Here is a 13,605-nt window from a genome sequence, read left to right as displayed (position 1 = left end):
TTGTTAGATCCTGCAACACAATGTAGCAACACACAAATCAATACTACTCTTTTTGTAATATCTCAAAAAGCTTAATTAATTTCTATATGTGGTTAGTGTGCATGATTTGGTGATTAAAGAAAAGAAAACATGGCGTAAAAGCAGTGTGTTTATTTTCATAATGATGGACAGTTTAGTTAATATTTGTTAGAATAAGAGTTATATCTTCTGAGTTATATCTTATCAAAACAGCTGAAACTAGAACTAGATCACTCTATAACTAATGTGGGTTATCATACTCCCTCCAGAAGTATTTTTCCTATACAATGCACTTCTGTTACATAAAACCTGAATGACCCACCAGGCAAAAAAGCTGCCCTCAGGGCTCCAGACCTAAAGGTTTATACTGGTCTAAAACCTCGGATCTGATAAAAGTGGACCCATAAAAAACTTACAGGAGCATTGTCTCCAATTTTCAATACAACTGGATAATCAGAGCAATTTCAACATGCCAAAGGACTTCCAACACCACTTCATCTTATCTGTGTTACTTAAAGAAGGACCAAGCAGCAGATGTGTCAACATGTTTACCCCCTTGGGATTGCTGTTACATTCAAGTTGTATCTGAACAAGAGCAACCCATAGCCCTCCTACCCATGACTATGATTTCACTTTTGTTACATCAATTTTTGTGGAGCTGCTATAAAAAACAGAGAGCTCACACCTGAACGCTGATGACACCTAAACAAGATGGGGCCTGTGCTTGGCTTGACTTCTGCCTGTATGCAATCTACTATTGTATTTTATGATATTTTATCAGCCCTATTCTTTAATTTATGTACCTATGCTGCTCTGATTTATGACTGTTCTTCCGTACTCCACATCAAAGAGTCTGTGGAACACCTTTATGATGATTGGGACAGTTATAAGAAAACTTTCCCCCCACCATTTGGGTGCTCCTTTTCCTCACCGGATTACTTCTTGCTCCTTACGAAATGTGCCTCAGGCAATCCTAAGAAGAAATTGAGGAAAAGAGGCTGTAGGGCCGACATCCAAGTGCACATTAGACAATCTGGAGGCATCCCCGGTTTTTGCTGCCGGTTACCCTTCCAGATTTGGTTGTAAATGCATACTCACAGCCACTGCAGGCTGGGTCTTTCTCATCTGATGCTCTGATTTGTGTCGATTACTGTGTCCTCGCAGTTTGCATTGCAAAACCAGTGGCTGGTCCCACTGGTTTGGTGGCGCAACTGTAGACCACGTGATTGGACAAGGTGTTTGTTGTCAGTTCCACTTCGACAAGCTGATGAGAAACCGGTGCTGCCAGCATTTATTCGGATTGCCCTTTTGAACACCTGCTCCATCTCAAACAAATCCTTCTCCCTGAATGAGCTTTTCACAAGAAAAAACCTGCATTTTCTGTTTCTCATGGCAACATGACAGATGGTGAGTTCATTCACCCCAAACAAACTTTTTAGGTGCTCCTATCTGGGTGCCCCCAGTTTAGGTCACCGTGGTGGAGGACTTGCTGTTGTGTTTAAAGATAGTTACGCATGCAGAGGTATGCAAACTGAAAACTATTGATCTTTTGAGTCACAAACAGTTAAGGTTGGCTATACGAAAATGGTTTATTGGTAAATGGCCTGTATTTGTATAGCGCTTTACTAGTCCCTAAGGACCCCAAAGCGCTTTACACATCCAGTCACCCTCCCATTCACACACTGGTGATGGCAAGCTACATTGTAGCCACAGCCACCCTGGGGCACACTGACAGAGGCGAGGCTGCCGGACACTGGCGCCACCGGGCCCTGTGACCACCACCAGTAGGCAACGGATGAAGTGTCTTGCCCAAGGACCCACGATTGTGTTTTAATTTATCGCCCTCCTGGCACTGCTACTCTGTTCTTGATTTTACAGACTTCTTATCTTCTATTATCAACCTGGAGAAAGCTTTGCTTCTTGGGGATTTTAACATTCAACTGAGACCACTGCTGAGAGGTTCTCCGTCATGTTTGACAGTTCTCTACATTCTATTGGAAATGATGTAAATACTCTTATCCAGTCCTTTAATAGAGAATGCTCATCCATTTTGGATCAAGTGGCACCTATTAAAACAAGCTCCATCTCACAAGAGAAGACATACCCTTGGATAAACAAGTCTACATTAAACCTAAGGAGAACACATGCCATAAAACAGAATGACAATAGAAGAAAACTAAACTTAAAGTACACAGGCTTCATCATTCACATCTTCTTAAATGATACAGTGAAAAATGTAAGATCAGAATATTTTTCTAGACTCATATAAAAAAAAAAACAAGAGAAATCCCAAGAGCTTTTTGACAAAATCAGTGCCATTGTGTTCCCAGATATGGTACCTCTAAACAGGGGCGTCACTAGGTTTTAACGACAGGGTTGGGCTTAGCCCCCAAGAGAAGCACACGATATGAACGAACATAGTGCATGAGCACAAAATTTCACAAACAGAAAACAAAAGACTGAGGAATTGCTTTTCAAAGTTTTGGACAGATTAAACATCTTAGGCCACAAATAAATTTTCAGTGCGTGAATTCATTTTCTTCTGTTTGTGCCTTAGCTTGGCACCTGGTTCAGGGATACCGTAGGTGTTGCAAAGGGGCCTTGGTTTCCTCATACAGTTCTGTGGCAAATGCATCTGAGTGTTTGCCCTTAAGTGTGTGTCACACACAATTTTGTCTTCTGCCAGGTCTAAAGTCTCTTTCTGCAGGAACTTGTGGAGTCATTCGGTTACAGACAGAAGTGTGTAACATCAGTAGTGCACAGACTGCTGAGAACTTGCAGAGCTTTGCTCTGAGACCAACAGCTATGGGGGATCCAATGGCAGATAGCAGGCACTCCAAAATGGCAGACAATGTCTCAAGAACTGCACTAACTGATAGCAACTGACATGCCCAGCGAGTGTTTGAAAGTTGCACAAGCTCAGTTTTTGTCCATCCAAGCTTTGACTGAGCCTCCATGAACTTGTGATGATTGACTAGGGAGATGCTGAAGAAAGAATACACACACTCCAACAAGCTAAAAAGCTCCACAGCCTCTGGGACAGCCTTGCAAGTATTGCACAAAACCAGGTTGATTTGATGACCATAACAATGCACATAGCCTCAGGATGGAGCATTCTGAAATGTGCTTGTACACCTCCAGTGGAGCCACTCATAACATCATATGTTTGTGCTACACACTTAAGCTCTGCAAGACCATTGTTTTGGATCTGCTACTGAAGCTCATTTGCAATGGACTGGGCATCAAATATTTTTATCTCTGCAAGTGCAAGAAAACACTCCTTCCCTGCCCCCTATGCACATGTAAAATCCTATGCACATGTTTTGCAAACAACAAAGTTTGCATCCATTTACCTTTTACCTTGATTTTTTTAAATAACCATTTCAAACTATTTACAGAATTGTTCTGCATTCAACGAGATGCCACACAAATTATTATTATTTTTATTTATTTTTTTTGTCCCGTTTGGATCTTTAGCCATCAGAATTGTTGTCTTAAGGCCAAGAAAGATGCCAAGCGGATTTATTTTACCAAGTGGATCATCATGGCCTTGCCATATTGGTCCATTTGATTGACCTTTATTATAATTATGTATTTATTTTATTTTCAGTTGCTACAAACGGGACAGACATGACTGGGGGATAGGACAGGGAGAAAGAATGAAAGAAAGAGAGGGAGAGAAAGAAAAACAGAGGGGAGAAGAGACGGTGAGAAAGGGGGGAAGGAAGAAAGAAAAACAAACAAAACACCTGAATCACCTGTATGGAGAGAAAAAAAAACAGAAGAGAAAGCAAACAAAAAAAGACCAACATAATAAATACAGCACCATCACAATAAACTAGCTAGCAGTAGATAACAGTAGATACTAAATATTAAACGCTATTATGCAGCACGCAAGATAGACAGCGCACAATGTGCTTTGAGGCAGCAGCCAAGAAAGGTGTAGTCCGTGTCTGTGAACACCCGTGTGTACACCTGTGTGCATACCTGTGTGGATCAGCATGCTTGTATTCCAAAGGTTTCTCCATGTAACGATCTGCTAGGGAGTGTGGGGAGCCACAGCCCCGTCCTCCAGGGTATGAAGCAGGTATGGAGGAGATCCAGGCCCCAGACATCCAGAGACCCCAGAGTACGAGGACCCGAGGAGACCACCAAAAAGGGGGACAACCGTGCCATCCTCCTGGGAAGAGCTGAGTAGAGCCCCAAACGAGAGGTCACCCAGCAGCTACGGAGCAGAGGCCAGAGGGGGTTGCAGTGGCGTGCCCGCGGGCTCTGCCGGCAACCAGCTGTGCCAGAGAGGACCCCCGAGACCAGAGGCCTGAGGGCACCCCACCCCCCGGAAGGGGCCCAGCCGGGCCACAGGCGCCAGACATTCTAAACCCTTGTTTAGACCAGTAGTGAACCAGTACATACATGAGTGCCCAGCCCCAGTCGACAAGAACCACCAACACACCAACGTCTGAGGGCATCAGCCACTGGCAGGGAGTGTGGTGAGGGGAGATAGGCCTCCGTACTTTGGAGGGCCTGAGATGTACCCAGAGAGGTTGAGTCTAAGACCCAACCTGACATATAGACACAGACGAACAGGCGCACGCAGACACAAACGTGCATTCCCACCCCCATATACACACAAATTATTTTTGTCACTCCAAAAAAATAATTTCTGTCCACTATAAAGGAGAACATCATAGCCTGATACCTGCAGGTCTGACAGTAGCAGGTGTATCACTCCTTTTTCTACCTGGAGACAGCAGTCGCCTCATTGTTCTGACACACAACGCAAAACTATCCACAACACTACACACTAACTACACAAGACAACACATTAACTTCACACCCCAAACACGCTAAACGTCACAAATCTCTCACATCTCAAAACTCGCTCTCTCTCTTTTTCTGCTGTCTCTCTCTGGCTCTCTCTCTTGCCGTCACTCCTAAAACTTCCCCTGTTTGTTTCCTGATGCGTCTTATCATCTTTTTTGCTGATGACATTCAGCTATACTACCCAATCAGAGCGGAGAGCTTATGATTTTCAGAAGACTTAAATGACTGTTTAACAGACATTAAGCAATGGTTGAACAACAATTACTTACAGCTAAACCCAGACAAAACTGAACCTTTGATTGTGTCACCGGACAGTGTAATGTCTGGCTTTCAACAGTGACTGGGCGATTTAGGTTCCTCACAGAAGCATAACCTCAGAAATCTAGGTGTTATTTTTGATGAAGTTTTTTCTTTAGAGCAAAACTTAAATCAAATGGTAAGTAGAGCTGGGCGATAGAATGATAACGATATGTATCGCGATATAACTTTTTCTCGATAGAAAAATTAAACTATCGCGATAGACCTCGCCGCTCTTGTCCTCTTAAAATAAATAAATAAATAAATAAAAGAACAGCCAATCCAAATTACGTAGCGCAAAGCCGAACCAATCACAGCCGCAGCGTCACGTCGCATGACTTGTTACGTACAGCACAGGTGCCAAGCCGCACATGTGTATTTGTTTGGGAAGCAGCCAGCCACCGTACCGCCCGGGTAATGGAGGAAATGAGTGTGCCGACTAGAAAAATCAACCGAGCGTGACCGAAGAGAAAACAGATGATGGTTACAAAGAGATTGTCGAACGGAAGAGCCATAGAAGTTCCGTAGTGTGAAGGTATTTTGGCTATTTCAAGTCTGACACAAAACAGAGTAGCGTGCACTGTAAATTGTGCCGAAAGCAAGTCTGGAAATACAATAAACTGGTTTGCACCTTTCGTCCACACGTAAACGGCGTTTTTGGTCACTGAAAAGGAAGATTTTTGAAAACTCAGTTTTTGCATTTACGTGTGGACTAGAAAAACGGAGAAAACGCAGCGTCAAAGGTGTGCGCATTTTTTGACGTCACACTGTGCGCCACGTTATTGTTTCGGTGAAATGAATTTCTACAATACTGTTACTGTTAATTCTACTCTCTGCAGTGTTTAAATGCTTACATATACACACAGTTACTGTCCCTCCACACATACGACTCGGTTCTGCTTCTATGCCCCAGCTTTGTTTACTTTTTCCCACCGAGGCTTCTAGACTTCTGATTGGCCAACATTTCTGCACGGTTAGGAATCTAGCTCCACCTGCTGCTTTGGCATGTTCATAGCAGCGTTTTCCTTCATTTCTGCCTTTATGTGTGGACGGGATTATTTTTTAAAACGGAAAACGGAAAATCTCCGTTTTCAAAAATACCCGTGTACGTGTGGACGTAGCCTCAGTCTCTGACTGGAAGCGCTAATTCGTCATTCGGCTTTCGTCAGACTAAAGTAACTGTTAAAACTGTTTGAAAAGCTAAGCTATACAACAAGGAGAGATTGAGAATTTCCTTTTAGTTCTCAGTTTATTTGATATTGACAAAAGTTAGTCAGTTTTGTCTGTTCTTCTGTAAAACAAACTAAGATTTATTTTTAGAATTAATATTTTGTTTCTAAGTGGAATTGACAATTTAGTCTGTTTCGTTTGTTCTATTTTGAAACTTAAACGCTTTAGCGGCTGCCTTTTGTGTAGTTTGCAATATTTGCCTTTATTTATCTGAAAAAGTCTCATGTTCCTTAAGTACATCTACCCTGTTGAACTTATTATGGGAAATAAATATTTAAATCAAAACAAGCTGCTGATTATTTCACATTTTACTTGTGAGCAACGGCACATTTAAATCTTACAAATATAGTTATTTGGCTTATATCGTGATAGATATCGTTATCGCCTGAAATGAAAAAAACATATCGTGATATGAAAAAATCTTATATCGCCCAGCTCTAATGGTAAGAATTAGCTTTTTGGATTTGGGAAACATCTAAAAACTTAGATGTATGGTGTCAATAAGTGAACTTAAGATGATAATTCATGCTTTATTCTCTACAAGACTCAACTATTGTAATAGTCTATTTACCTGTCTAAACAAGAAAGGGCTAGCTCGTCTACAGGTTGTTCAAAACTCAGACTACTGACCCGCTTAACCCTTTAAGACCTACCATAGAACCAAGTCCGCCAGAGCTTACTTTATATTTTTATATGCTGTAGTGCCATTTTTGGGAGCATTTCAAGTTGCTATACATCAATACAACTGTTATAGCCCATATTTTAATAATATGTATGCATTAAGTCTATAGTAACGGCATTAATTGCAAAAAAAAGTGCAATAAAGTACAAAAAAATTGAAAATCGTTTTTGTTTTGTTTTTTTACATATATTTCTACTTGGACAAATTTAAGAGGCTTATCCCTCAAAACTTTAAATACAAACTAGAGAGCGAAAATTTCAGAAGAAATTTTAAGTGTGCCTCTGCCGCTGCTAATCAGTGTAGTTTGCCATTCATACGGCTACAGAGAGGAAAACCAAACAGAGCACCCATTGTCCACCATGAACTATGGTAAAAACAAACACCGCTCGCGCCTCACAGATGACAGCTTACAGTTTTGTGTAAAGATGAGGTGACTTCGTACAGCCCTGATTTGCAGACGCTGTGCACAGAGGTTCATGAGCAGAAGTCCCATTGTACCACGGCAGACCCGACAATGTTTGCATGAACACGCTTTGAAGCATTACGTTATGGACCACTTTTCACACATGGTTGGTGTACCCACACAGCCGGCTGTAGCTTTTCAACTCACAGCCCAACACACACCCAAAAAACAGCTGAGAGAGCACAGACTTTACACCCGTGGGTCCACCTCCCCTGCAGCGGCACTGCAGACCACACCCTGCCACACACATCAAACACGTAAAATAAATATTTATGCTCTTTTGCATTCACTTTTTGTTTTTTGTTATTTTTACACAGTGTTCTGACTGATTAACAATGGTCTACAGCCAATCTTGTGTATTATTATACAAACTTTGGTTGTAAGATTCAGATAACTATTTAATAAAAGCTAAATATTTTATATGAGAGTAAAGAAAAGTATATCTTTGTGTCCCCCTTTCCCTGTTAATGCCCTACCTGGCCCCCTGGCAAAAGCTTTGCTAGATCCGCCACTGCACAGTTACCAGCTGTCAGCTACACAAAAAAGGATATTGGTGTTATTTGTCTCTCAGAAACAGTTCATAACTTCCCTTCAACTCATTCATGTCACCTAAAAGGTAAACCTGTTTCTCCATCACCAGTTCAGCTCTGATGATTCAGTAAGGACATCTCATGGTTTGGACCAGCCGTTTTTTCAACTGTGGCTCCAGCAAACATCAGCTGATACTAGAAATTAAAATCAAATGAATTCTAACAACAGCTGATCAAGCTTAAACGTGATGCTCTTGTTTAGTGCAATAAACAAACAAGAGAGAAAAGCCAATCATTGATCAGTTTCATGACTGAAGTTTCAACAGGCGAGTGAATGACAGGCCAGGCTGTCATAAAGTTCAACATCAGTAACTTAGGGCGCACACAGCTGTATAGAAACTCTGTCGTGCTAGCTAGCACGCAGTATGAGTTATTGTAAAAAGTCACCACAACGAAAATAAACTACACCTAAACTCGGTTTATATCTGACGCAAATAGAGTGCAGTTCATAACTTCTTACCTGAAATTCAGTTCACCTCACGCTCCGACCGGCAGCCGCCTGCTTCTCCTGCCTTCGGTTTCCCTGATCCACGATTGAGCTCCGCGTTAGCCACCACCGGTTGATTGGCGGCCGCCTTATATGTCTCTTTCCCCGCATGACCTTTCTGTCATACACCGGTGAATAGCTGCCCTCTGTTGTAGCTCCGCGTTAGCCACCACTAAACAACTCAGTTATTTTTTCCACATCGACCAGCACCATATAAACGAAAAATAAGTCCAGCTAAGACAAAGACTGTTTGCGAGCAATCGGGGGTGAAAGGAGTTAGAGACGCATCACTGAAAGCCCAGCCCGGGTGCTTTTTAGCAAAGGGTCGCTAGCGGTGCTAGGTAGCTAGCCGGCTAGCAGCAACACATAAGAGAACTTGCTAATATGGGATGTCTTGATAAAACGAGCAGATATTTGAAGTTTACACACCTACATTCTCGCCTGAAAATATCTTAAAAGTTTATTTTGTGACCTAGAAACACTAATAAAATACATATAAAACGAAATGGTGGCCGCCATTGTTTCACTCGGTAGAGGCGTGTTATGAATTGTGGGATATGGAGTGTTCCACCAAGCATACACCCTTGCGGTTACCGTAAGTATTCAATGGTTCGCGCAACCTTAAAAATTCCAATGGTTCCTGAAATGTCTGTGAAGGTTCTCAGTCATCCAGGTCATCGTAGTCAAAGGAGCTTGCAAAGAAAAGCGTCTGGACTTCTTTAAGTTGCTTGAAAATTAACCCTTCAAGCAACTTAAAGAAGTCCAGACGCTTTTCTTTGCAATGGTTCCTGAAAGCAGCGACACTGTGCGCGCCGTTGATGTTGTCGTCATTACGGTAATACAAATGTGTCTAACCGTTTTTCCCCACTCGGCGACACACCCGCCGGGGGTCAAACTCTGGTAATTGGTGATTCTGTTCTCAGACATGTGAAGCTAGAGACACCGGCAACCATAGTCAATTGTCTTCCAGGGGCCAGAGCAGGCGACATTGAAGGAAATTTAAAACTGCTGGCTAAGGGTAAACATAAATTCAGTAAGATCATAATTCACGTCGGCAGTAATGACACCCAGTTACGCCAATCGGAGGTCACTAAAATCAATATTGAATCGGTGTGCAACTTTGCCAAAACAATGTCGGACTCTGTAGTTTTCTCTGGTCCCCTCCCCAATCAGACCAGGAGTGACATGTTTAGCCACATGTTCTCCTTAAATTGCTGGCTATCTGAGTGGTGTCCAAAAAACAATATGGGTTTTATAGAAATTTGGGTAACCTTCTAGAGCATAGGTGTCAAACTCTGGCCCGCAGGCCAAATTTGGACCGCAGCCTAATTATATTTGGCCCGCGAAGCCATACCAAATGACTATTAGAGCTGGCCTACTGGTATTATACAGCTAATATATATATTGTTTAGTATAAAGCTTTGCTTGTTCCATATTCAGTTTTTCAGCAAAACGTGTTCAAGTCCATAAGAAAAGATTCATTCTCATATCTGGAGGAAGATTTTTTTTTTCAATAAATATTAATGTTAGCCCGCGACTTTGTTCCAGATTTGAATTTTGGCCCACTGTGTATTTGAGTTTGACAACCCTGTTCTAGAGGAAACCTGATTTTGTCAGGAGAGACCCCTACCCCATTTTTGATGGAGCAGCTCTCATTTCTAGAAATCTGCCCAAATTTATTAACCCTCCAAAATATGACTTTCCAGAGTTGGGACAAGGAAGCAGTCTTACATTCCTCTTTGCAACTTCTCTCTTCTTTTTATGGACGCACAGTGTGAGCACTCAGGTCGCATCAGAGCATCGGGCCATATAGTGTGAGACCCTGCATCGTGACCTACGAACTTCTAACCCCTGCGAGTCAACCGTACAGCAGTCCCTGTTAGTACATAAATGAATAACTGATCAACAAATTGATTTACTCTGCCTGAAAGAAAAACCTTGTTACACCATAATGATTATGTTAGTTTAAATGAATCAACACCTCTGAGTATTACAAATTGACAGAATCATTGAAACACAGGCCAGAGGGGATGTGTGGCAGAAATCTCCCACTCCAGCTTGTTAATCAACCAAAGACCTAGGCAGAATTGTAGTTCACTTGAAAACCTGAAGCTTAGCCCTGTCCACCCTAGCTGGAAAACTCAAAAAAAGTTTTATTTGTTGTTCTCTATTGTCCACCTGGGCCTTACTCTGACTTTTTATCTGATTTAGTGCTCTGCCTAAGATAAAATAATTGCTGTTGGTGATTTTAACATCCATGTAGATAATAAAAATAACAGCATCAGTACAACATTGAATCTATTACTAGACTCAGTTGACTTCTCTCAAAGTGCAAAAGAACCCATCCACCATTTTAATCACACTCACACCATTTAACAGTGTTTTCTGAAAACCCACTTTGTCTGATCATTTCCTAATAACATTTAAATTTACAATAATGTATTACACAGCAGTGGGAATAGATTTCATCACAGCAGATTCAACCACTGTTATCTTCTTCGATGCCTTGTTCCAACACAGTGCATATCCATAAAGATATTTAGAAATCACAAAAAAGTAAATTCATGGGTATAATGTCCAAAAGAGTAACTAATAGCTAGTTTGTAAAGGTCACCACCTACTAACATCTATTCTCAAAAGAAAAATGGGGCTGAAAATGTACTAACAAAGTTGTTTACTAAATTTTTGAAACAATATTCTTATCAGAATTATAATGGTAGCCAGTGATGCTTGAGCTACGTGCTGTGGTGACCCCCAGTGAATAAGAGAAAAGCTGAAAATAGCTTGTAGATGTGGTGCAACTTAAATCAGATTGTGATTGATGTGTTGCAAATTCTTTATAGTGTACTGGTGGATTGAAACAGCCCTACTATGAGTATCCTTGATTTCCAATGATCCTCCACTTCATAAATTAACCTAGGGGTTCTGTCACAGCACCAAGTGAGTCAGCCTCATGTTCACTGCCATCTTAGCGACACCAAACTTTGCATCTTGATTACAGCATAGATTAAAGCCTTGTCAATTACGAGACTTTTGTGTCCACAATCCAGGCTCAACTGTGCATGATAGGCTGCCTTTGAAGTTTTGCTTATCACAGTCCACATTCATGTGTGTGTATCTACATTTGGCTAATAAATGTATTCCAATCCATCAGATATTTGTTAAAGAATAAATGTCACTGAAAGGAAACTGCTGACACATTATAGAATCCCAAGCACCATCAAGCAAAGATTTTCACTGTCAAATGTGACTCAGGCAACAAGTACACATGATGACACAGAAGTCTAAAGGTTAGCGCGCATGCCAGTGTTTAACTGAGCAGCTGAATGTGTACATGCCCACACCAAGCCTCAGGAGTAAAGAGAATATTAACATGTCCTTGGATTCACTGTTACAGAGACCCAAGTCAATCTCTGCCTAGGTTCCACTTACTCATTTCCTTTGCAGCTACTGACTTTTAAAAACTGAACTGGATAAGAAATACTAAAAGATGATCAAAACTGAAAATCTGAACATCTAAACATGTTTAGAGTGGATTAATTTTCCCTCATCTTATTTGGCAAAAGTACAACTACATGTTGTGAATAGCCTGATATATTTAGGTCACGTCACCAGGAATGATCTCTGTGGTGCTGAGGATGTTGTAAATTGCATGCACAAGCAAAATGAATGGTTCACAAATGACATATGTGTAAAAATGATGTCAAAATAGCTCTTTTAGAGCCAATTTACACAACACATTTATGTTGGAGTTGAAATAAATCAAAGAAATTAAAACCTTGAGTGATATATAAAGATGAATACTGCATTTTACTCAAACTTCCAAAATGGACAGGTTTGCAGCTAGTAATGTTATTGCTATTCATGCTGTGTTTAGGAATGTCATGTATAAATATGTTTCAATTAACTGTGTTGAAAAATGTCGTTGAATTGACATAAGACATCTCATTTGGTTTTAGAATAACTGGAACAAATTTGGAACAGATATTACTATCTGATAGCTCTTCCTTGAAGTTATTGCTTCGTATCAGCACTGGAAAACATAACCTGGCATCCAGTCTTGATGATCGTCACTTCCAATAAATATGGTAACCACAGAAGTAGGGGAGTGACGACTAAACATCCCCCAGAGACTGCAGGTGTATGCTGCGGTGATGGAAATGTTGAAACAGCAGGCAATGATGGCAAGGCAGCAGAAGCACTGACACATCAGAGGGAGAGATGGGATATTTGCTAAACTGCTAAACAGTGAGGGTGTGTTTAGTATATGATATGAAGAGAGGCATACATGTAAGTCTGTATGACACTCTCTAACTGAAGTTACCTGCCTCAATAAGTTCACAGGGTTTGTTCCACTTGTGTTATAATATTGTATCTTTGTGTTTTTGCCAAGGAGGCAGAACAGGTCATCAACCAATTGGAAGGTTTGTGGTTTGATCCCTGCCTACTCCACTCTGCTTGTCAAATATCCTTGGGCAAGTTACTAATCCCAAGTTGTTCTCCAATGCATCCATTGGAGAGAGAATGTTAGATAGAAAGCCCTTAAGAATAGAATAAAGTGCTTGCATGAATGTGTGAATGAGGCATAAATCCCTTTAAGTGCTCAAGTAAAGTAGAAAAGTGCTGTATAAAAACCAGTCCATTTGCTTTGTTGTGGTCTGCTGGGAGAGCAGCACCAGACCTGGTGACAACAATAGACAGGAAGAAAAAAAAGATCAGGATGGCTGACTCTGTGATTGGCTGCAAATTGGACGTATTTAACCTCCTAAGACCCAAACTCTTCCACGACATGCATTTTTAATTTCTCTTTGACATTTGGGTATATTGGGGCCCGATGAATGTAAAAGCAAAGAATTACCAGAGTTTGTTTTGTTTGTTTTTTTTACCTTATTTTTGTTTTTAAGAAAAATAAGAGCCACATATGAGGATATTTGTTTAACATTTTGATAGAACAGTAGCAGTATAATGCCCTTGTAAGTGGATATCAGGCCCATGTAGAGCAAAATTGAGTATT

At 41.0% G+C, this 13,605-nt stretch overlaps 1 protein-coding gene across 4 annotated transcripts in view; it reads right to left on the bottom strand.

The window, feature by feature from the left end:
- The window catches only part of ca10a (carbonic anhydrase Xa), a 344,540-nt gene that overhangs the window by 315,775 nt on the left and 15,160 nt on the right, over nt 1-13,605 (bottom strand). Inside the window, exon 1 of one of the 4 annotated variants that reach the window (XM_080872455.1) lies at nt 8,565-9,243. The exons of the other annotated variants lie outside the window; for them this stretch is intronic. The gene's annotated coding sequence lies outside the window, so the exon portion shown is untranslated. Of the gene's footprint in view, nt 1-8,564; nt 9,244-13,605 lie in introns of those variants that run through there. 4 annotated transcript variants of the gene reach the window in all.

This window comes from Rhamphochromis sp. 'chilingali' (assembly GCF_963969265.1).
Source record: "Rhamphochromis sp. 'chilingali' genome assembly, chromosome: 22".
Classification (NCBI taxonomy): Eukaryota; Metazoa; Chordata; class Actinopteri; order Cichliformes; family Cichlidae; genus Rhamphochromis; species Rhamphochromis sp. 'chilingali'.
The sequence above is the reverse complement of the archived record's forward strand: the minus strand, read 5'-3'. Positions and strand labels throughout refer to the sequence as shown.